The following is a 25,396-nucleotide window of genomic DNA, read 5'->3' as shown; positions in this document are numbered from 1 at the left end:
AGATTTACTATAAGTTTGGAATAAAACTTTACCCTGACATAAGGCGTGGCAACTGTTCCTGATATGGAGACTAAATCAATATCGTTAGATTGGATTAATTTTAAACTCTCTATGTCTTTAAAACATTTGAGTAACCATGCTCTATTTAAAGGCAGATCAAAATCAAATAACAATAGAAAATCTACAGTCAATGTATCTACAAAAACTTCTGGTACTTTTATAGGCAAAGGATGAGGCCATACAACGCCATCCCCTGTGGCATGAAAAGCAGGAGCAGAAGGATTGAGAGCCACAGATACAATAGGGACTGGCCTTGTCATCTCTACTACGGGGAAAGGGATCGTCAATCCTCCTACATCTAATAGGGGGCCTCCCACGGGAGAGATAGAACAATTGGAAGAAATTTTAATGCCTGATGCAGAAGGATTCAGATTATCGGAAGGATGAATGGCAGCTTCCTGACTCAAGGACCCATTCACATACACTCCAGTGATAGGATCATCAATATCAGGGACTTGGGAATCCTCAAAAATTATTTGTCTCTGCCTTTTCTTCCTGTATCTGCGAATTGGTTTCCTCTATTTTCCTTTGTTCTTTCTGTGTTTTCCAGTTTTTACTTTTTCTTCCCCCCAACCCCTTAATTTCAGGAATAAAAATTGGGAATAGCTCTTTTTCAGATTTTGGATCGGTAACATCAGCACTTTCTTCTTCAATTTCAAGGTCAGAATTCCTTACACAGTTATGTGCTGAAAGTGTGGGTACTAAAGATGGCTCATTTTTAAGAATAGCCACAGGTTTATTTTGAACTGAATTAATATTTCCAGCTAGATGGTCACTACCCGACTCAGGCCTCTGCAATTCAGCCATAGGATATAGATCAGGAACCTTTTCAGGGAGCTTTAGCAGTAAAACATTTAATATCTGAGTGACCGATTCCAAAATACAATCAGAGCTTTCCACAAATTTGCCCAATAATAGTAAAATGGATGCCAGTAAATGTTCTAAAGCAATCAGGGATTCTGAAATCGGTTTTTCTGAGTTATCAAAGCCTGTTGGGCCAATGGGACCAATGCCAGATATATTAAGCAGTGGGCTCTTTGAGACGTTATCCTGTGAGGAAATGTCTTGCGATTTTAAGGAGGGAGTACTGCTATAAAGCAATAGACCAGACGGAGTAGCACCGATCGGGGACTTAATAGCTTCAGATGATTTCAGAGTACCATCAGCTAGGTATCGACCACAAATCTCCAGGTCAATACTCGACAAATGAGAGTCCCCCTTACCGTCCACCTTTGGCAGTAAACCTCCTATAGGAACATTCGATAAGAACACTTTATGATTTGCAGACACAATATTTTGTTGCCCACCCTCCGAACTGGAAGCAGAACACTTAATGTCACCAGTCATTTCAGGGGGCACTTGGCAAGGCTCCTCAGTAATCAGGGAGCCCGAATGTTCTTCATTCATCGAAAGAGGGACCTTCTTGACCACCATAAGGGCTGTGCCGGATGGAGAAGCTATGTCAAAGGCTTTGTTTGCAACATTTAACAATTCCTTATCCTTGGGTTTTTCCCACAATTGCAGCAGCTGGCATTGGCCCTTTAATAACAAATTATTGGAATCCTTGTTTCTAAGGGGGTTAGATCTAGTCTTCATGCACGACCTTCCCTCCAATAGTCTCCCTGAACGTAACTTTTTAGCCGTCATCCTTATGCGTGGAAAGCAGGGGAGACCGTAACCCCGAAGAATATACTTAATCACAGTTAATCAGAAAAAGAATAAATATTTGGAGGTACGTAACGGTGAGTTCCTGGTCAGAGTGACAATGTCTATATCGCCATATTCCAACACGAGATATGTGACACTGAACAAAATATGATTGCAATACAAATAAATGTTAATTTAAATGGGTAGGCCCAGCCCAGCCTACTTCAGCCACTGAGGGCCACAGAGGGCCCGCCCTTTGCCCGGGCTTCGTCCCACGCGCGTTCCGCGTACGTGGGAAATATGCTGTTTATGTACGTGATTAGCAGAGGGCGTGTCAACAGGGAGAGCTGGCCAGGTGTAAACTATCGGCCTCGCAGGGACTCCTGGATGATCGAGTCCCTGCCTGCACGCTTGCAGCCCTGGAGTACTCACACGCCCCCACGAAGACAGTCAATGAAGCAGGACCCGCGGAGCGGGTCCGGCGAACTGTGGAGGTTAGCGCCTCGCAAATCCAGGCAGAAGATTACGCTGACCGTATCACCAGATTTCAGCAAGCACAGGTAGGCAGAGGAAAAACCGCCGTAGTCAGGAGTTGGAGGTAGTTATGCTCGGTCCGTGAGCAGAGGGCGTGTCAACAGGGAGAGCGGGCCAGGTGTAAACTATCGGCCTCGCAGGGACTCCTGGATGATCGAGTCCCTGCCTGCACCCTCGCAGCCCTGGAGTACTCCAGCGCCCCCACGAAGACAGTCAATGAACTGTGGAGGTTAGCGCCTCGCAAATCCAGGCACAAGATTACGCTGACCGTATCACCAGATTTCAGCAAGCACAGGTAGGCAGAGGAATCCCTTAAATCTAAACTTGGATGTTAGGTGGCAGGCACGGGGAGAGGGGTTGCTGAGGGGGGGTGAGGAATGGGCGAGCGCCAACAGCCAACCACGTCTGACTGCCTTGCCCACACACCCTGCTCACCTTGCTCTCTTGCTCTCGCTCTCCAGATGCTCTCTGGACACTGCTGCTCCACTGCTGCTGCTCCCACAGCCGTCTGCCTGCATACCACTGCTGCCTCTTACTTTTCTCCTGAGACTATCGGGTTTTGTAACCCCACACGCCACATGCCACACGGAAGCCCCAAATCGGGCACAGGACTTCAGCCCTACCGCCTCTTCTCTCCTCCACCTAGTGAATGAAGGCGTACAGGCTTGTAGGATTTGTAGGTTTACAGGCTCATGGGCTTGCTCACCCGGTCCAAATAGCTGCTCCACACTGCACTGGATGCCGTGCCTCCTCCTCTGCCGCCCGGACCAGGACGGGGTAGGTCGGGACACAGGCACAAGACAGGCACGGGGCAGGGACAGGGACAGGGCAAGACAGGCACTGGGAACAGCCAACGCACATCATGGCCAACCGGCGAAACTCTGCAGCGGCAACACACACGCCGCGCTGTGCTCAAACCAACTCCACCTCCACGGGAGGCAACTCGCGGCTCCTGCCGCACAGGAAGGCAACTCGCGGCACTCACGGCGCTCAGCGCTCAGCGCTCGGCATTTGGCAACTCCTGTTTGGCGGCTCCCGCAGCTCTCGGGAGAGAGCACTCTGCTGCACACGAGGAATCCGCTGCAAGCAGCAAGCAGCAACTGCAGGCAGTAGCGTCTGTCGTCACTTCCGGGTTGTATAACCCGGAATCCAACTCCACCCTCCACCCTCCAACTCCACCCTCCACCCTCCACACTCCCCCCTCCAACTCCACACTCCCACTCCACACTCCCACTCCACACTCCCACTCCACACTCCCACTCCAACTCCACACTCCCACTCCAACTCCACACTCCCACTCCAACTCCACACTCCAACTCCACACTCCACCCTCCAACTCCACCCTCCAACTCCACCCTCCACTCCACCCTCCAACTCCAACCCAAACTCCACCCTCCAACTCCACCCTCCAACTCCACCCTCCAACTCCACCCTCCAACTCCACCCTCCAACTCCACCCCCACTCTCCAACCCCAACTCCAACCCCAACTCCAACTCCACCCTCCAACTCCAACTCCACCCTCCATCACTCAGGGCCTCCACAGCTTCACTCAGGGCCTCCACAGCATCACTCAGGGCCTCCACAACATCACTCAGGGCCTCCACAGCATCACTCAGGGCCTCCACAGCATCACTCAGGGGCACCACAACATCACTATGCGCTACCAGAGCATCACTGAACGCCACAGCATCACTGAACGCTACAGCATCACTCCGCGCCATCACAGCATCAATCTGTGCAACCATTCAACTACAACTGGTTCAAATATGTTCGCTCAATGTTTCAAGCTTTATTACAAATGTCACAAAAAGATGTTAATATTTCACTTCTGATCTTGGATTTTCATCAAAATAAAATACACTGAACATATTCTTCACAAAAGTTCTTTACAAATGTTTAAGCTATTGCCATTATAAATTACAATCAATTTTATTTAAGTATTATTTATTTAAAAAAATTAAAAGCCATTGTTATTTGTAATATCAATACATCTAAGTCACGTAAATACAAAACATGTTGCATTACAAATGCTATAGGTGTCACATTTGCGAAAGAGATAACTATTGGCATTGTAAATGACAAAGCTATTAATTTAGCTATTTTCAAAAGAAACACATAAATAAAAAAATTGTCATTTACAAGACCAATAGCTCAAACTTTCCTAATGCGAGACCTATAGCATTGCAAATGCTTGTTTATTTGGGTTACCCCTTGAGAGTTCCATGTCACAGATAAGGCAAGTCACCTTTGCCGCATTCACTTTCTTTTTTCCCTCAGGGATGGAAAAAAAACTCCCATACAATGTGTGGCTTAGGTTGGTATGGGGTATTGTGTTCTTCCAGCCACCTCCTCCTCGTCCCCTCCTCCTCTTCCTCCTCCTCCTCTTCTTCTTGACCACCAATGTGATGTTGCGTGGTCCTCTTGGTGGTGGTGGTGGTGGTGGTGCAGATGCTCCAGCTGATGCTGCTACTGTAGCCATTTCAAAGTACAAAATATACCTAAAAGATTTCAAAACAGGTCTTTCTCAGTCAAAGGACAAAGTCAGAATAAGGAAAAAAGGTGGGGTCTTTCATCATTTGGAAAAAAAATGTCCTGAACCAATGAGAAGTGTTATTTTCAGGTCACAAGACTAGGGATTTCATCATTATGAAACCAAAACTGTTCTGCACCAATTAAAAGTGTTATTTTCAGGTCACATGACCCGACGCGCTTACGCGACGCACCCCGGGTCGCGTCGCGTAAGAGCGTCGGATGTTTACGTTGCGCGATCGCATTCGCTCGAGTGCTTCCGGGTGCGCTTACGCTGTGCGTATCACGTGGATGCGGCTACGCGATACGTCATGATGATGTTTTCGTTCACGGCAATAGCGCTAACGGGACGCTATCCGGAGCGCGCCCTGGGGTGCTTCAAAAGACTACGCTTTCCGGGGCACTCACCACGGCGCGCCCCGGGAGTGCTCCAGGGCAACAAAAAAATCAAAAAAAATATACATTAAAAAAATTGTTTTAAATACAAATATAATATAGGATTCATTCATTTTCAAAAATATTACATTTCATAGCTATAGACATTTGCTATTAACAACATTTTGAAATTTACTGAAAAAAACATAGGTTTGGGGCCTTATATATAGTTAGGAATTAGCATTTAAAAAACCTATTAAATTCACTGAAAAAAACGTAGGTTTCACACCAGTTATAGTTAGCTGGAAATTTTACTGACATAAAACCATTGAAATTCCCACGTTATTGTTAGTTGGACTCACTATAACTTGCGCGCCTGCAATGCACTGCTGATGACGTCATATATTACATCACTCATGACATGGTCACTGACATCACTCATGACATCACTGATGACACTATCCAGTGAATGTGTGTCTTTCTGAAATATCAATATGTTTTATATATGTATTTGTAAAGGTCGATGGAAGAATAAATGTTTAAATAAGTGTGTAAATGGATGTTTATTTTTAATAAAATATTGATTGGTTAACTGGCTTATAAAGTGTATCTTAGTGAATACATATATTAGCGAGTAATTTTTAAATATTTTAAATATATGTATCAGTGTTTCACTTTGTGTATAAGTGGCTGCATGGGTTGGTGACTGACTCACTGTTTGTATGTGTTTTTAAGACAGCGTATGTGCAGGACTGTATGGGTGGATGAGTGTTAATATGTGTGTGTTAGTGAGGGAATGCCTGCCTCACTAGTGTTTTTATGAGTAACTACATATGTTTTAATCTAGTATATGTGAGTATTGATGTATATAAGTGAGTATATGTGAGAGTGAGAGATTGAAAGAGTTCCTGTTTAAATAAGTATGTGTTTCTATAAGTGATTGTTTAAGAGAGTAAGTATGTGTAAGTTTCCTTAGAAGTAATGTACTAGTGTGTGTATAGCTGTATATGCAAATAAATGGATGTTCAATAGTTTATTTGCATGTGTGAGTATGTGTGTGAGTAATTTTTGGATGACTGTCGGTGTGTAACAGGATGTATATGTGTATCACTACATATGATGAGTGAGTATATGTATGAGTGACTATATAGAACTGTTGCTGATTGAGAGGATGTGTATATAGATGGTGGAATTACTGAATTGGTTGTTGTAACTGGTATGGGTATCTCAATTTTTTTGAAAATGTTAGTTTCTAATTTTGAATATGTGTTTCAAGGGTTACATTACACCCAAAGGAGGTCTGTCAGTCTGTCACAAGGATGGTGTCATCAGTGATGTCATGAGTGATGTCACTGACCACGTCATGAGTGATGTAATATATGAAGTCATCAGCAGTGCATTGCAGGCGCGCAAGTTATAGTGAGTCCAACTAACTATTATGTGGGAATTTCAATGGTTTTATGTCAGTAAAATTTCCAGCTAACTATAACTGGTGTGAAACCTATGTTTTTTTCAGTGAATTTAATAGGTTTTTTAAATGCTAATTCCTAACTATAACTGGTGTGAAACCTATGGTTTTTTCAGTGAATATATATATATATATATATATATATATATATATATATATATATATATATATATATATATATATATATATATATATATATATGTATATATATGTATATATATATATATATATATATATATATATATATATATATATATATATATATATATATATATATATATACATATATATATATTCAGGAACAGTCCACTCCAATTCGGCTAGACAAACGACCAGCACACGATACCATAGGTTTGTGAATTTTTAATTCAAGCCCCTACCCCCCACAACAGAGGTGTTTTGCCAGAAGGCTTCGTCAGTGTTCACCTGTGTAGTACTACACAACGCCATTTAAAGCCACCTTACGTTTTCACATCATCAACATAAATGACGGTTTACATAACAGCAGAAGAATAGCAGCGGCCATCTTTTAGTGTGCAAATTCGCAAAAACATACATATAATCATCATGGCGTTGTGTTGTGATAAAGTGCTCAGTGCAATTTAAAAACATTCAGGCAACAAATTACTCTTTTTTATCAAGGTGCATGCATGCTGAGAGTTTTTGTCAAGCATTATTCTACTATACCGGCTACGATATTCATAGCAACATATTATTTGGACACATGCCCTTATTTTTGCATCGTAACCTGGACTTTAACATCTTGAACTTCCGCCATGGATGGGCAAAAGTGAAACTATTAATTATGTGCGTTTTATTAAGCCCTGAATGGGCAATCAAAGTCATGTAGAATTGTCGATGAGACTCAGAGAATGTGGCTTAAGCAAGAGCCTGCATGTGGGATGAGGTACTATCAGGTGTTATTCCGTACCCAGTTGTTTTTACAGATCTACCCACATTTCCTCATTGTTGTTGAGTCCCCAGGGAACCATTGTCTTTAGCCCAATGATGTATTTGGACTCTAGAGTACGGAGTAATTTCTCTCTGTCACCACCCCTTTCAGTGCGTTCCACTTGGTCAATACAGTAAAAGCTAAGCAGGTCCCTGTTGCTTTTGTGGAATTCTGCGAAATGTCGTGCCACAGGGTACGACTTGTCTCTATTCGCAATTGCCCGCATATGTTCGAGACTTCGCATTTTAGTAGGCTTGATTGTACTGCCTATATAGCGTTTCCCACACGGACATAGGAGGCAGTAGATGGTATACTCAGAATTGCAGTTGAGTAATTTTTTTTTTCTTTTTTTTTGGAAAACCTTTATTGAAAGTTCAAAGCACACAGCTATTCAGCCTTACATCCCTGAGGCTAGGCAGCATTAAAAGGAACGGATAAAAGGTGCGCACAGATCAAATCAAAGGAGCACATCAGGTTTAATTTTATATTATAAATATAAGAAAACCTAGAAAAATACCATCAAGAAAGAAAGGCTAAAGGAAAAGAAGTGGCAAGGAACAGCACGTAAGCGGCAATGCACAGTTCCGGGGGGCGGGCAGGGCCAATCAGCTCTCTGCAGTAACCATACTGGTACAAGCAAACAAAATAGGGGGGGAAGAAAGTCAGGATTACAATTAAACGAAAAGTTGGGTGGAAGGAAGGGCTAGGGAGAAAGACGAACCTCCAGCGGATCAGCATCGGGAGGCACACAAAGGTCACCCCTATATTCGTTCCAGGCCCCCCAAACGACTCTCCACCTCCTGGGTTTCCCCCAGGCCACATATACATTCTTCTCACGGAGCATGCACCAATCCATATTGGTCTTCCACAGTTCCACAGTGGGGGGAGTCGGGGAGTTGAGTAATTTTTTGATGTTTTTTTCGGGCTCATTTTCATCGGTTCTATCTGGGTATGTTCTTGTTATTTTACTATTTTTACAGGCCTTGCAGGGTCGACATGGAAAAAATCCCTTTGATTTTGAGATTTGTACACACTTATTCTTGTTGGGGCTCGATTCCGATCCGGTAAAAAAATCCACCGTACGATTCGTATTCGTAGCCCTTTCCGTACGAATCGTACCCATCCGTCCGAGTCGTGTAGTACGATCCGCATTCCGTGAATCCGTCCGAATCGTCGCGATCCGTACGTATTGCAAGGCTGAGACTGTGAACCGTACGACTCGTACACACGCCGTACGACCCGACGAGTACGATTCGGACCGGGGAATCAGGACGCGATTTGTACGGTCCACGTCAGGTAAGGGCGATTCATACGGAAAAGCGCACAATTACATACACCCCGTACAGCGCGTACCCCCCCATGATTGCAGGGGTACGGCACGTACCCCTGCGATCATAGGGTGTACGAGCCGTACCCCCATTGTACGATCGGTGTACGATCGGTGTACGAGCCGTACCCCCATTGTACGATCGGTGTACGAGCCGTACCCCATGTACGATCGGTGTACGAGCCGTACCCCATGTACGATGGGGGTACGGCTCGTACACCGATCGTACATGGGGTACGGCTCGTACACCGATCGTACATGGGGTACGGCTTGTACACCGATCGTACATGGGGTACGGCTCGTACACTGATCGTACAATGGGGGTACGGCTTGTACACCGATCGTACATGGGGTACGGCTCGTACACCGATCGTACATGGGGTACGGCTCGTACACCGATCGTACATGGGGTACGGCTTGTACACCGATCGTACATGGGGTACGGCTCGTACACCGATCGTACATGGGGTACGGCTCGTACACCGATCGTACAATGGGGGTACGGTTCGTACACCGATCGTACATGGGGTACGGCTCGTACACCGATCGTACATGGGGTACGGCTCGTACACCGATCGTACAATGGGGGTACGGCTCGTACACCAATCGTACATGGGGTACGGCTCGTACACCGATCGTACATGGGGTACAGGTCGTACACCCCATGATCGCAGGGGTACGGTGCGTACCCCTGCAATCATGGGGGGTGCGCACCGTACCCGGGGGGGCGTTCCGTACCTGTTTCAGCACGAACTCTGCTTTTACGGCTGTTTTCAGCTCCCATAGAAAAAGGGTCGTACGGTGCGTACCCGACACGTATCGTACTTGCTGGGTCGTAAAAACCAGCCGCGAACCGTACAGATGTCGCGTACAGCAGGTTCCGAGGGAGAATCGTACGGAGATTAGAGTCGTACGGTGTCTTGTACGACTCGTACGGAGTACGGCTCCTGGTATGAATCGTACTTCGTCGTACGTACGGTGGACGCTGCAGGGTACGATTCGTACGGGAAAAACGCTCCGAACGGCTATTCGGAGCGGTTTTTCCCGAATCGGAATTGACCCCATAGTGACAATGGACAAGATGGTCCTCCAGAGACTGACTGCGTTTGTATGTTATTACAGGTCTTTCTGGGAGGACTTTTCTCATTACATGGTCAGTATTGAGGATATGCCAGTTCTTTTGAGATATATGCATTATCCTTGCTGACTTCATGTTAAACGTGGTGATCATTCTGGGACTCTCCTCTTGTTTTGACACCTGTTTTGCTACCAGTAGTTGGTCTCTTGGGATTTTGTATATATATATCCGTTCCAAACTCCTGCCGATCGGCTCTGGATTCCGACACAGCAAAAGGTAGGTACAGACCACACAACAGCACTAAAGATGCTTTCAAAGGTAGTTTATTGCTCCCTTGTCGCCAGCATGATGCGTTTCGGCTACGTCACGGTAGCCTTGATCACATGACAGTAGGAACCATTAACTGTGATTTAAATACTGTGCACTATCAGATTGAAAGGGCGTCAACAATAAATAGACATAGAAAACATACTTTAAAATCACAATCCGAGGATAAAACTATTCCTGTAAAACATGGTGCAATAGAATTTTTTTTTTCATATTGATAAAATTAATGGACAACATGTCTAAATTCAATATATGTGTCCTACCATGGCTAATCACCTCGGATGGTGTATTAAAACTAAAACGAGTCTGTTTAAAATAGTCTATATACATAATGTTGACAAATAGATGTACTAATAATTCAATCTGGTTAGGAAAGTGCTAGTGCAAACAATTTATAAAGTGCAAAAACCGTGCAAAGTGCAAAATTCCTTGTAAACTTAAAAAGGAAATAGATTCACAATAGCAAGGGAAGCAAGGGGTTAAAGCACGTTGGAACCCCTATTATGGAGGATTACATGTTTTCTAATACTCCTTGCTAGTATACATGGCACACGGATAATGACACAGGGTGTAATCGTAGCTGCTTACCGAATTCAGAACATTATGGCACAGTGCCTTATCCCGTTAAAAAGATGCTGTCAACAGAGATAAATAACCAATCCCTTACAAACATTTATAAAGCAAAAGCTGGCTTAAATAGTGGTGAAATTGATGACACTCTCACCCTTATCACATGGGAATTTATGACTCAGGAGGCAAAAAAGTCCATCAAAGACAATACATAGTTACCACCTGTGCCCAGTATTAGGTGAATAAAATAACCAGGAATCCCCTTGAGGTACAGGCTAAAACAATTGATTATTAAATGACTAATACATAATCAGGGGAAGCTAAATACACTAGTATTACTTTAAAGATTCATAAAAAACAGTGCAAGTCTTCCTCTGTGTTCATCCCATTAGGGATCCTGGTGTCTAAAAGTAATATATATTTACTTTCCAATTGTCTTAAGGTTTTCTCCCTATTGCCTCCCCTGATGTTCTTGGGTACTGCATCAATGATAAAGTACTTAAGGTCATTTAAGTTCTTTTTGTGGACCAATTCAAAGTGGCGCGCTACAGGATAATTCACATCTGAATTGACAATTCAATCAATCAATCATAGCATTTGTATAGCGCGCTACTCACCCGGAAGGGTCTCAAGGCGCTTGGGGGGAGGGGTCCGCTACTGCTCGAACAACCAGGTTTTGAGTTGTCTTCTGAAGGCGAGATGGTCCTGTGTCAGCCGGAGGTGGATGGGGAGGGAGTTCCATGTCTTGGCTGCCAGGTAGGAGAAGGATCTTCCTCCGGCGGTGGCTCTTCGGATGCGTGGTACGGCGGCGAGGGCGAGGCTTGTAGAACGTAGCTGGCGGGTGGGCGTGTGGAAGGTCAGGCGGTCGTTGAGGTACTTGGGGCCCAGGTCGTGGAGAGACTTGTGTGCGTGGGTAAGGAGCCTAAACGTGATCCTCTTGCTGACGGGGAGCCAGTGCAGGTCCCTCAGGTGGCCGGAGATGTGGCTTCGTCGAGGGATGTCCAGGATGAGTTGGGCGGAGGCGTTCTGGATGCGTTGGAGTCTTTTCTGTAGCTTGGCTGTGGTTCCGGCGTAGAGGGTGTTTCAGTCGTCCAGGTGGCTGGTGACGAGTGCCTGGGTGACCGTCTTCCGTGTTTCGGTCGGGATCCATCGGAAGATCTTGCGGAGCATGCGTAGGGTGTTGAAGCACGATGAGGAGACGGCGTTGACTTGTCTGGTCATCGAGAGGGAAGAGTCCAGGATAAAGCCCAGGTTGCTTGCGTGGTCTGTTGGCTTGGGAGCGGTGCCCAGGGCGGGAGGCCACCAGGAGTCATCCCAGGCGGAGGGCGAGGGTCCCAGGGTGAGGACTTCCGTCTTGTCTGAGTTCAGTTTAAGGCAGCTGTTCTTCATCCACTCGGCGACGTCTCTCATTCCTTCGTGTAGGCTGGTTCTGGCGGTGGCGGGGTCTCTGTGAGGGAGAGGATCAGTTGGGTGTCGTCGGTGAAGGAGATGATGTTGAGGTTGTGTTGGCGTGCGATGGCTGCAAGTGGTCTCATGTAGACGTTGAAGAGGGTGGGGCTGAGTGATGATCCTTGTGGAACGCCGCAGATGACTTCGGTGGCATTGGTTCGAAATGGGGGGATGCGGACTCTCTGGGTTCTTCCGGGGAGGAACGAGATGATCCACTCCAGTGCCTTCTCTTGGATCCTGATGTTGCTGAGGCACTGCACTAGGGTGCAGTGGCAGACAGTGTCGAACGTGGCGGAGAGGTCCAGGAGGATGAGGGCCGCTGTATCCTCGTTGTCGAGCAGGGTTCTGATGTCGTCGGTGGCCGCGATGAGGGCGGTCTCGGTGCTGTGGTTGGCTCGGAAACCGGACTGCGATGGGTCGAGGGATCTGTTCATTTCGAAGAAGGCCGCAAGCTGACTGTTGACGGTCTTCTCGATGACTTTGGCAGGAAAAGGGTGGAGCGAGATGGGGCGGATGTTCTTGAGGTCGGTGGGGTCCGCTGTTGGTTTCTTCAGTAGGGTGCTGAGCTCGGCATGCTTCCAGCTCTCCGGGACGGTGGCGGTGTTGAAGGAGGTGTTGATGATGTCCCGAGGTTGGGGTGCGATGGTGGAGTCAGCCTTGTTGAAGACGTGGTGGGGCCAGGGGTCGGTTGGAGATCTGGAGTGGATGGTGTTCATCATGCGGGCTGTGTCTTCGGTGGTTACCGTGGTCCAGGTGCGGAGGGTGACGGTGGGGGGCGTTGGTTCGACGGTTTGGTGCGTGGATGGTGCGCCGAAGCTGTTGTGGATGTCGGCGATCTTGCGGTGGAAGAACGAGGCGAGAGAGTCGCAGAGGTCTTGTGAGGGAGTGATGTCATTGTTGCTGGTGCTGGGGTTGGAGAACTCCTTGACGATGCTGAAGAGTTCCTTGCTGTCGTGGGCGTTGTTGTCCAGTTGTTCCTTCAGTGCTGTCTTCTTGGTGGTGCGGATAAGCTGGTGGAGCTTGCGGGTGGCGTGTTTTAGGGCGGTCATGTTGTCTGTGGTCTGGTCGAGGAGCCAGGCTTTCTCGAGGGTGTGGCAGTGCTTCTTGGAGTCCTTGAGTTCGTCGGTGAACCAGGAGGCTTTTTTGCTTCTGGGTCTGCTGGGGGGGTTCTTCAGTGGCACAAGGTCGTCTGCGCAGGCGGTCAGCCACTTCGTGAAGTTGCGGGCTGCTTTGTTGGGGTCCGTTGTGCTGGCGGGAGGGTTCTGGCTGAGGGAGGTGGAAAGCTGCTCTGCGGTGATCTTGCTCCAGCTCCTGCGAGGAACCTGTTGCGGGTGGTGGTGGGTCGTGGTTCTTCTGAAGCTGAAGTGGACGCAGCTGTGGTCGGTCCAGTGAAGTCAAGTGGAGTGGCTGAAGGTGATGTGCCTGCTGGAAGAGAAGACGGGGTCAAGTGTGTGGCAGGCGTAGTGGGTGGGGGTGTTAACCAGTTGCTTGAGTCCGAGGTTGGCGAGGTTGTCCAGCAGGGCGGCGGTGTTGCAGTCCTTGTTGTTCTCCATGTGGAAGTTGAGGTCCCCTAGGAGGATGTAGTCGGTGGAGGGGAGGGCGTGCGGGCTGATGAAGTCTGCGATGTCTTCGCTGAATTGTGTGCGTGGTCCCAGGGGTCTGTAGATGAGGGTGCCTCTGAGGGTCGTCTTTGGGTCGGTGTGTATCTGGAAGTGGAGGTGCTCGGCGGAGGAGAAGGTGTCGTTGGAGTCGGTCGTGATGCGGATGGTGTTCTTGTGTACGATGGCGATGCCTCCTCCAGTCTGGTTGACGCGGTCCCTCCGGTTGATCTTGTATCCGTCCGGGATGGCGATGGCGATGTCGGGCGCAGAGGAGGCGTTCATCCATGTTTCTGTGAGGAAGGCGACGTCTGGTGAAGTTGTGTCAATCAGGTTCGATGGCATGTCTGTGGACGGATCGGGTGTTGAGCAAGATGCACTTGAGGTGATTGTTGCTGGTGCTCGGTTTGGCGGGTGCGGTGCAGGTCCGGAGGCAGGTGTACTTGCAGGCTCGGCAGGTGAAGGGTCCGTGGTTGCGTCTCGGGGCGGCTTGGTAGCAGGCTTGGGTCCGGTCGGGTTTGAGTGCGATGAGGGTGGCAGTGTCGTAGGTCCGTCGTGTGGTCTGGCAGCGTCGGGGCCAGACCACACGACGGGCCAGGTGCAGACGGGCTTGCCTTTGGCGCGCCTTTGGAGCACCAGTGGCGCACCCCTGCGCGTGAACGCTGCGCGTACGCGTGGACTCTGCAATAATTGATTTTAGTGGGGGGGCGGAGCGAGGGAGGAGCAGCTGGGAGGCAGGAGCGGGTTGGCGAATGGGAAGGGAAGAGGTCTGATGAGGGAAGGGGGCAGGCCGCAGGGTAGCAGCGGCAGGGAGCGGGGAGCGGGGTGCGACGGCAGAAAGGCGGGAAAGAACGGCGGCAGTGCGGGCTCACTGCACGGGAGGAAACAACAGGCACAGAAGGAAAGCTGAGAAAGGCACAACAGAAAATAGCACAGCAGGCAGAGGACAAAGCAGAGATGCACAGGGGCTGATAGAACAGTAATACTAGAGAAGGGCACAGGGGAAATAGCGCAACAGCGCAAAAGCAGGTAAAGGCACAGGGGTCACGCCTTCAGGAGCGGCGGCGAGCGGAGGGAGCAGGGGGACCGGGTCAACTCAAGGAGGAGACACGGGCGGGTGGAGCGACCGTCTCTGACGATGTCAGGTCAGGTCACCCACAATTGACAGGCTGAGGTGTTGGAGGATACGATTAAAAGCCTGCAATTTGGTGCTCCCAATGTACTTGAGTCCACAAGTACACAGGAGCACATAAACCAAAAAATCAGTGCGGCAGGTGAAATGACCCCTAATTTGAATGGGTTTAGAATCAAATGCAGAGAGGTATTCACTAAATGTAAATGTAAATGTACATGTATTTATATAGCGCAAACCACCCACATCGCAGGCATCTAAGCGCTTGCTTAGGGAACCCGTCCTGGTATTCCCCTGTGAGATAACCCCGCCAGGGTATCCACAAGGTGAAAGCCAGGCATCCCGCCGCGAGGGGCCGTTGTGGAGATTAAGCAAGCTATTGCCCAGAGTCGCAGAGTGTGAACCCGTGAGTCGAGTAGGCACCGGAGCGAGAATTATCGAGTCAGTGGAATTATTGAGCCCAAGCCCCGTCGAGGCGGGGAATTGAACCCTGGTCCAGGGCCGATCTCAGCTTCCGGGTCTGCCGCCTCTAACCCCTGAGCCACACTTCTCCACTCACTGGTATTGATACCAAACTTGCATGCTCTGCAAGAGATACATTTAAAAAAAACACATTTATCTGATAACCAGTTTGTCCTAATCACTACCTCAGGGCTAGATTTGACAAGAGCATCCCTCATTGAAGGCGCTCTTCTAAAAACAATAGATGGTTCATCTTGTAACAGTGGAGCCAAACTGATATCGGTTTTAAGTAGCAGCCAATGTTTCTTCAATATCCCCCTCACCTTCCTCTCTTCACCATTGAAAGTAGTTATCAAGCTGATTTTATCACTAGATTCCTCTCTCTCATTTTTGGGTAGTGTGTGGGTGGAATTTACATTAACAGAGGTAAGATATTCCTCTCTATTGAACTAATTAGCCTTTACTTTGGCTTCTTGTAACAACGAGGGATCACAGCCCCGGGCACAAAATCTCTTGAATGCTTCATTCTGGCACCTCTTCAAATCTGCCTCCGAGCTACAGATCCTACGCATCCTCAGAAACTCCCCATAGGGGATGCTTCTGACAAGATGATTAGGATGCGAACTACTGGCGTGCAATATCGCATTGCCCGCTGTTGATTTTCTGTGAAGTCGGGTCTGCAATGTACCTTCAGAGATGTAAATTTCTACATCTAAGAATTGGATCTGATTGGTGCTGATTTGGGAGGTGAATCGTAAATTAAGTTGGTTCTCATTGATTTTATTGACCAATTCAGTAGCTGATTCTATTAAACACCTCCACACCATACAGATATCATCAAGGAAGCGCCAGAAATGCACTATACAATTGGGGAATGCACCCATGAGGACATGCTCCTCCCACCACCCTACATGTAAACAAGCATAGGTGGGGGAGAAGCATGCCCCCATAGCCACCCCCCTCAACTGTTGATAAATCTCCCTGTTAAACAAAAAGTAGTTGTTATTCAAACACAGTTCTAACATTCTAAGTAGCATAGTGCTATGTTGACTGTATGCAATGCTACGTTTCCCCAAATAAAACTTGACGGCATTGAGTCCATCCACATGAGATATACTGGTATATAGGGAATTTATATCTAAAGCAATAAGCACAAATTCATTTTCCCATTTTATACCATTGATTTTAGAGAGGAAATGTCCAGTGTCTTTGATGAAGGATGGTAAGGCTTCCACATATCTGGAAATGGATTCCAATAAGCTCCCCTGAGCGGAGATGATTGGTCGCCCCGGAACAGGGGAAATTTGCTTATGGATCTTAGGAATCAGATAAAAGAAGGGTGTCACTGGGAAGTCATTTTTCAAAAATGCATGTTCTTGTTTACTCAATAATCCTTCACGCTTCCATTGATTTAATTCCTTGTGTATGGTGTCTTTAAGGCACTTAATATAATTAAAACTGCCTTTCCTATAACACGTGGTGTCATTCAATGATTTTCCGCCTCATCCATATATAGACTCCGGGGCCAGATGACAGTATTACCCCCCTTATCAGCCTTGTTAATTATCAGGTTGGAGTTGCTTCTTAGTTTTTTCATTAGATTACTATACTGTTTTTCCATGTATTTGATTAGTTTTCTTCTTCGTGCGTATATATATATACAGATTCCATAGGAAAAGCATTTTTTGATTTGTTAATAACTTTGGCGTTGTTTGATGAATCTTCTTGAAATTCTCCAAAAAGAAGTCTATCCAGGTCAGCTGCTATCCTGAAAGTTTGGGGGTGATTCGTGAAGCGGGGGCGGGGCGGGGTCCCAAAACTCGTCCCATAACTCGTTTTCCCCATGTTAATTTTCATCGAAAATTTTGAGACGGGCTAAAGCTAGAGCTTGATTCAGAAAGCGACCTCATTTTTTAAATGGTGTAAATCCGTTCTGTAGTTTTTGAGAAATTTAAAAAATAAGACTAAAAAAATCAATCTCCCATAGGAAACTTTGGGCAAGGCTACAGCCGAAACTACTGAACGGAATTACCCCAAATTTGGCAAAAAGGTAGTGCTTGGATCAGAAAGCGACCTTTTTTTTAAATAGTGTAAATACTTTCAGGAGTTGCTGAGAAATTGAAAAAATACAAGTTTTGATATCCGGTGGGCCTAACTTCCGAGCACGAGCGTCATGGGGTGATTGGCTGCCAACACTTCGAACCAGGAAGTGTTGGCAGCCATCTTGTGACTTAGAAGAAGAGAGTCAGCAGAAAACAGAGAAACAAAAATATAAAAAAAGAGCAGGGTAGAAAAACTCTGACCCCCTTTGTCTGCTCAAGGGGTCCCAGAAGGACCACCAGGGCCCAAAAAAGATTTTTTTTGTGAAAAATGTTGGTGCAATACGCGCTGGGGTCGCAAATTCCACCAAAAAAGTTTAAAAACAATGAAGCGCGGGTTTCCATGTTTTATTTTCATAAGGCCCCCAGGTGGACTAGGTCCCAGGGGCATTTCCTAAAAAATAATAGCTGGTCCTGCTGGGGCCTCTGCCGCCCCGGGGACCACTACCTCCCCGGGGCTTCACTCATGTTGGGAGGAGGGCCGCGCGGCCCCCCTCCTGGAGCCATTGATGGTCCTGGGGACCTCCACCCGCCCCAGGGCCTGCTCATGCAGTGTTCCGGGATGCCCACCCTCACGACAGTGCTGTTTGCTAATACAGGGTGGGAGCCGCATGATTCCCGCCCTGTCATAGCAAACTTGCTTTGGATTTTGAAAGTGAGAGCTGGGAAACCTGCTCTCGCTTCCAAAATCCAAAGCTGATTGCTTTTCCACACAGAAGGTGCATGTCAGCAGCTCCCTGTGTGGAAAAGCAATGCCGGCTCCTGCAGGATGCGGGGAGCCAGCGGGACCATTGGGGCATTGGGGTTCGCCCCACGGTCCCCAACAGTGAGGCCAGGCCCCGGGGGATGGGGTCATCGGGGCCAGAATTGGCCATGGGAGGCGGCCGACCCGGCCCTCTTCTTATTTTTTTTAAAAATCATGAACATGTCAGCATGCTTTGGGGGATGGGGTCCCCGAGGTTAATGTAAATTAGTGAAAGTGGATTTTTTTTTTTATGGATTTGCGGCACCAACAGCTAGAATCAAGGTTAATCGAGACCTAACCGCGGCTGTACAGATAAAAAGAGGCACTAGACAGGGTTGCCCTAGTTCCCCTCTCCTCTTTGCATTGTATATGGACAGGTATCTGCGTTACCTTAAGTTTAACCCTAGTTTTCCCCCTCTTTGTTCAAATGGGCTAGAAGTTAATGTGTTAGCGTATGCAGACGACGTCGCTATAATCACCACAGATCCATCTAAAGCAATGGGTGAGATTGAGTTAGAGGCTCGTAAATTCGGCATAATATCTAGATATAAATTAAACAGCGCAAAAACGCAGATTATAAAAAATGCAATGGTCCAATGCAATGACATACGGGTGGTTTCTGCAGCAGTTTATTTAGGAGTTGAGATCTCGCCTAATCTTGATACTGTGGTAGAGCGTAACATCTCCCCGTTAATGAGGAAAGTAAGTTTAGAACTGGCTAGAATAAACAATCTTAGACTCACGTTAGTGGGCCGCACAAATGTAATTAAAATGCTTATACTCCCCAAATTCCTTTATTTCTTCCGCACAATACCACTTATGTTCAAATCAATCTGGTTTAATAAGCTGGAGTTGATTCTAAATAAATTTATATGGTCATATGGAAAGACCAGAAGGGCTTATAAGTTTATGACTTTACCAAGGGCTAGCGGAGGTTGGGGGGTTCCGGACTTTAGGTTATATTATTGGGCCTCTGTACTTCAATATACCCAGGGTTTGATGGGAGCAAGTGAATTAGATTTGAATGTTAAATCCTTTTCAACTATGGTATATTCTCTTGTAATGGGTTCAGACACTGCAAATGCTTTCTTAAACTGTGCTGACTTTTCTTACTATAAACTCACACGCTTTAAGACAGTTATGGCTGCGTATAACACCTGGTGAGCGGTAGCAAAAAGATGCGGATTGGGTAGATACAATAGATATACCAGATTATATAGGAATAAAACATTACCATCTTTAATCTTTTCCGATGCTATAATGGCAGAATGGGATATGAAAGGAATTAAAAAGATAGGAGATCTGTTGGGATTAGACAAAAATATATTACAATTCTCAGATTTGATGTCAAAATATAATATAACAAGACATAGTTGTTTTAAGTATTTGCAGATTAGGAGTTTTTTTAGTAAGAAAAAAGGAGGAGAAAGTGGATTTGGAAAAATTAATCTTATGGAATCTATAGAGCAGGGCGGGGTGTGCTCTATTCGTTATTTCTATGCCAGTTTAGCAGAATTAAAAAAGGATGACACTGGAAAATGTGGTGATAAATGGGCAGGGAAATTAGGGATACAGAGCCAGTGTTTCTGGACTCGCTGGAATTAGGATGTTCTGTTTTGCGTTCTGCCTCGCTCCAATCTCAACACTTCAAAACTTTATACCAACTCTACCACACACCGGATCGCATTGCGCAATGGGGTGCGACCACAGGGATTACCTGCTCTCGCTGCAGTGCACCGGCAGCAGATAGTATTCACATTTTTGCGCTATGCCCACAATTAAGCATTTTATTGAAGGGAATTGAAGAATTTATGGGTCATACACTTGGTTTGAATGTGATTTTAACACCAACTATAATTATGTTAGGGGTTAGGGGATTTGATGGTGACTATTCTGAATTTTTATTTTTAGCAATGGCGGTGTATAGGTTAGTAATTGCTAGAGCTTGGCGGGATCCTTTACCTCCCACAACACAACAATGGATTGCTTTATTATTGGGGACTTTCAACCTTGAAAAGGGCATATATGCTAGGAAAGGTAAAAGGGCAAGAAGATTGGGTATGAAAATATGGGAACCAGTTCACCATTGGAAAGAAAGACTAAATGTAAACTGGATGAATTAACAAAAAAAATTTTTTTCCCTCTTATATGTTTTGTTGGTTGTATGAAGGGAAAAGGATTTGACTAAGGATATACAGTATTTCTTGACAGTAATTCTTTGTTTACTTAATTTCTGTATATATATTATGCATTTTGTATATGTTGTGTATGTTGTGTGCCAAGAAAAATTTTGTTTTATCTTACAATAAAAATATTAAAAAAAAAAAATAAGACTAAAAAAATAAATTTCCCATAGGAAACTTTGGGCAAGGCTACAGCCGAAACTACTGAACGGAATTACCCCAAATTTGGCAAAAAGGTAGTGCTTCGATCAGAAAGCGACCTTTTTTTAAATAGTGTAAATCCTTTCAGGAGTTGCTAAGAAATTGAAAACATACAAGTTTTGATATCCGGTGGGCCTAACTTCCGAGCACGAGCGTCATGGGGTGATTGGCTGCCAACACTTCGAACCAGGAAGTGTTGGCAGCCATCTTGTGACTTAGAAGAAGAGAGTCAGCAGAAAACAGAGAAACAAAAATATAAAAAAAGAGCAGGGTAGAAAAACTCTGACCCCCTTTGTCTGCTCAAGGGGTCCCAGAAGGACCACCAGGGCCCAAAAAAGATTTTTGTTTGTAAAAATGTTGGTGCAATACGCGCTGGGGTCGCAAATTCCACCAAAAAAGTTTAAAAACAATGAAGCGCGGGTTTCCACGTTTTATTTTCATAAGGCCCCCAGGTGGACTAGGTCCCAGGGGCATTTCCTAAAAAATAATAGCTGGTCCTGCTGGGGCCCCTGCCGCCCCGGGGACCACTACCTCCCCGGGGCTTCACTCATGTTGGGAGGAGGGCCGAGCGGCCCCCCTCCTGGAGCCATTGATGGTCCTGGGGACCTCCACCCGCCCCAGGGCCTGCTCATGCAGTGTTCCGGGATGCCCACCCTCACGACAGTGCTGTTTGCTAATACAGGGTGGGAGCCGCATGATTCCCGCCCTGTCATAGCAAACTTGCTTTGGATTTTGAAAGTGAGAACTGGGAAACCTGCTCTCACTTCCAAAATCCAAAGCTGATTGCTTTTCCACACAGAAGGTGCATGTCAGCAGCTCCCTGTGTGGAAAAGCAATGCCGGCTCTTGCAGGATGCGGGGAGCCAGCGGGACCATTGGGGCATTGGAGTTCACCCCACGGTCCCCAACAGTGAGGCCAGGCCCCGGGGGATGGGGTCATCGGGCCAGAATTGGCCATGGGAGGCGGCCGACCCGGCCCTCTTCTTATTTTTTAAAGAAATCATGAACATGTCAGCATGCTTTGGGGGATGGGGTCCCCGAGGTTAATGTAAATTAGTGAAAGTGGATTTTTTTTTTAATGGAGTCGCGGCTCTCAGCGCAGCCCCTCCTGTGAAAGCAATAGGTGTGCGGCTCTCAGCGCGGCACACGAGTACTTCTTCTGTCTTTCAAACACAGAGGGGTATATTGTCAAGGACACATCGCCGAGTTACCAGCACTTTATCGCAACCAAATTGGTGATAAATTTAATGCACCATTCACAAGCTGGAGCAAACAGCCCATACAACCAGTTTACCAGCGATAGCAGCCTCAAAAAGCATTGTCACAGATGACCCTGGAATATTGCTAATGAGATGTAGAGTAGGCATTCCCGTGCAAAAAGTGGCAAACACATCCCTACCCAAGTTTCTCAACCACCGGCAAGATCGTCGAAGAGAGTACAAAACAGATGATAAGGTGCGTTAGTAGCAGGAAGGCTACACGTGCTCTCAGCTGGTGTAAAGTCGGACTACAACCTGCATCATGAAAGGGAGCCCAGCCCAGAGCCACACCTGAACGACCACAGATGCAATGAAGCGAACGATCATGCAGCTTGGACACCCTATACTGCTCGGACACCCCCTGCCACCAGCCCCATGTCCGCCATTCCCCCTCACCCCCCCACCACAAACAAATGTGACAGCAACCTTAGGAAATCTGGAACGTAACAAATTGGCTGATGTCACACAATTATAATTAAGAAGATGCATGTGAGGTTGGACAAATAAAAATCACAGTCAGGTATGGATTTATATATAAAACATTTTATTTGAATAAAACAACAACAAATAAAACCTTGTACAGCCATGGTGTGTCATCTATGTACCATTTGTGAATCACAGCCTGCAAGACAAAAAGCAGAATAAGATTGTGCCTCATGCATGCATCAAAGGAGAGAGAGAAAGAGAGAGAAAGAGTGGGAGAGAGAGAGAGTGAGAGAGAGAGGAAGACAGAGAAAGAGTGAAAGAGAGAAAGAGTGAGATACAGGGAGCAGAGAGAGAAAGAGAGAAATAGTGTGAAAGAGAGGAAGAGAGAGAGTGAGAAAGAGTGAGACAGAGAGGAAGAGAGAGAGAAAGAGAAAAAATGAGAGCGAGAGGAAGAAACAGAGGAAGAGTGTGAGAGAGAGAAAGAAAGCAATAGAGAGTGAGAGAGAGAGAAATAGAAAGAGTGTGAGTGACAGAAAGGAAGAGATGGAGGGGGAGAAATAGAGTGGAATAAGTAATGGCAAAGTACATACAACTGCGCACGCCTAAATCACTGTCCCGCCTTTGTACATCCAGGCAGCTGCACCATATCCACTTCCACTGCCCAGGGGTGTCTGCCCACCGCCGCGCACCCAGGCTACTGCATCTCATCCACTTCCACTGCCCAGAGGTGTCTGCCCACTGCTGTGCACCCAGGCTGCTTCACCCCATCCACTCCGACTGCCCAGAGTTATCTGCCCGCTGTTGCGCACCCAGGCTGCTGAACCCCATCCACTCCCACTGCCAAGAGGTGACTGCCCGCTGCTTCACAAACAAGCCTCTCTGCTCACCTTCCTCCACCGGCATGTGTCGAAGAGAGTCCACCACGTTCCGAAGCAACCTCCTCAGCCATTGCGTACACGCAGTCAAGCCAAGCTCACAATTCAAAGTGGGTGTTGATTGCTAGGATGGCCACGCATCATCTCAGGCTGCAGACGTGCTCAGGTCAGGTGGCACTAACTGAAGTTATCGCCTCGTGGCCGGAGGTCCATGTAGGGGGGTCGTCAATCTGTGAATCACAGCCTGCTAGACAAAAAGCAAGAGAAGATTGTGCGTCATGCGTACATCAAAGGAGAGAGAGAGAGAGAAGAAGAGAGAAAGAGAGAGAGAGTTGAAGACAGAGAGAAAGGGAGAAAGAGAGAAGGAAGAGAAAGAGAAACAGTGAGAGCGAGGAAGAGAGAGAGAGAAAAACAGTATGAGAAAGAGGAAGAGAGAAACAAAGGAAGAGAGAAAGAAAAAGAGAGAGAGAAAGAGGAAGAGAGAGAAGAAAAGAGAGAAAAAGAGAAAAACAGTGTGATAGAGAGGAAGAGAGAGAGAAAGAGTGTGGGAGAGAAATAAAGAGATGGAGAGGGACAGTGAGGGCTCATACTGTGGACAAAACCCTCACAGCTCAACTTTCTGCCACCGGTGTGTCTCCAACCATGTGCCGGGACATAATGGAGCCCTAAAGCTTAGTCAGTGCATCCGGTGCCATCCAAGTCTGAAATGGTAATGGCGTAGGGCACGTGTGTCCGGTCCTTTTTTTTGGCAAGGTCACGTGTCCTGTGACGTCTGTGCTTGATGGGTGTGGTGTGGGTGTAAACCAGACATCAGGGAGTGCCTTTGGCATACTGATAACTAGCAAAAATAACATTTAATGGACGGAATGTCGCACAATGGCAAAACATTTACCCCCAGTCACAGATCTGTGTTTAATCTATCATTATTTTGCTCACCACACCACCCCATTTCAGACATGACCATATGCAAATCAGTCTTGACCCAGCTATCCTGGATGAAGATGGCTGATAGCCATAAACCGGTTCTAGGCTGCTTGATTCCAGTCCAGGGAAGACATGGCCTGGCAGTTCGGGTTGTACTGTTCCCATGAGGCAGAGGTTCAAGACTGATTTGCATATGGCCATGTCGGAAATGGGGGGCTTGGTGAGTAAAATAACGATGGATTAAACCCAGATCTGTGACTGGGGTGAATGTTTTACCATTGTGCGACATTCCGTCCATCATCTTGTGTGTTATACTGATAACTAGACATGTGAGCAGCAGACCACTACAATGAAAATCTGGGTCATGTAGTGTTGTTGTCCTTCCCTGCATGCGTAAGCGGAGTGGGCATGCCTGACGTATGCCAGTCCTTCATGAGTCTATGAACAATGACTCCGGAGCACTGTGCGTGGTTCTATCCTGGGCTGTATGAGGAACAAACTGATGCGGGTGCTACTGTTGTAGTGCTGCCGCCACCCGGGCAGCAAGTGCCAATGTGTCACCCTGTGACCCAAGACTCAAAACATAGCCAAAATGGAAGGTAGGGGGAATCACTGACCCTACTTTCATCCATACTTTCACACATGAAAGTTCATGCACATTACACATCTGTGTGGATATGAATGTTTATTGCACATTCAGTGGAGTGTTGCAGCTGTAGGAATACAGGGCCATGCAAGGCCCAAATTTCCATGTTTGGCACATGGAGGGTGGCCAATTAGAGCCAAGCTTGTGCTCTGAGGTTAAGCTCCACCAACATATGTACTTATCCAATCACTCCGCCAATTCAGAAGCACTTATTAATTCACTATACACTTTCCTTGCAGTACTCTAATAATTCATTCTCTACCTATGTACTTATCCATGATTGAGACAAAGTTACATAACCAAAGATTTCCTCACTACCAGAGGTAACATGGGTGCGAGCGCTGTGCATAGCAGAATGTAATGTGGTAGGGCCCAGGGTCAGCATCATGCATACATAATGAACACATGGACACAGTTAGATAGATAGTGGAACTGGGTACGGGCACGTGCACTCGACCCCTTTTTATTACCCGGGTCACATGTCCAGTGACGTCTGTGCTGGAAGCGTGTGGGGTGAGTGTAAGCCAGCC

General features: G+C 46.8%; 1 protein-coding gene across 1 annotated transcript in view; it reads left to right on the top strand.

Moving 5' to 3' along the window:
• The window catches only part of WDR64 (WD repeat domain 64), a 2,246,160-nt gene that overhangs the window by 1,201,269 nt on the left and 1,019,495 nt on the right, over positions 1-25,396 (top strand). The gene's annotated exons all lie outside the window — the stretch shown is intronic.

Source organism: Lissotriton vulgaris, chromosome 6 (genome assembly GCF_964263255.1).
Source record: "Lissotriton vulgaris chromosome 6, aLisVul1.2, whole genome shotgun sequence".
Classification (NCBI taxonomy): Eukaryota; Metazoa; Chordata; class Amphibia; order Caudata; family Salamandridae; genus Lissotriton; species Lissotriton vulgaris.
Note: the sequence above shows the minus strand (reverse complement) of the source record. Positions and strands in the feature narration are given on the sequence as shown.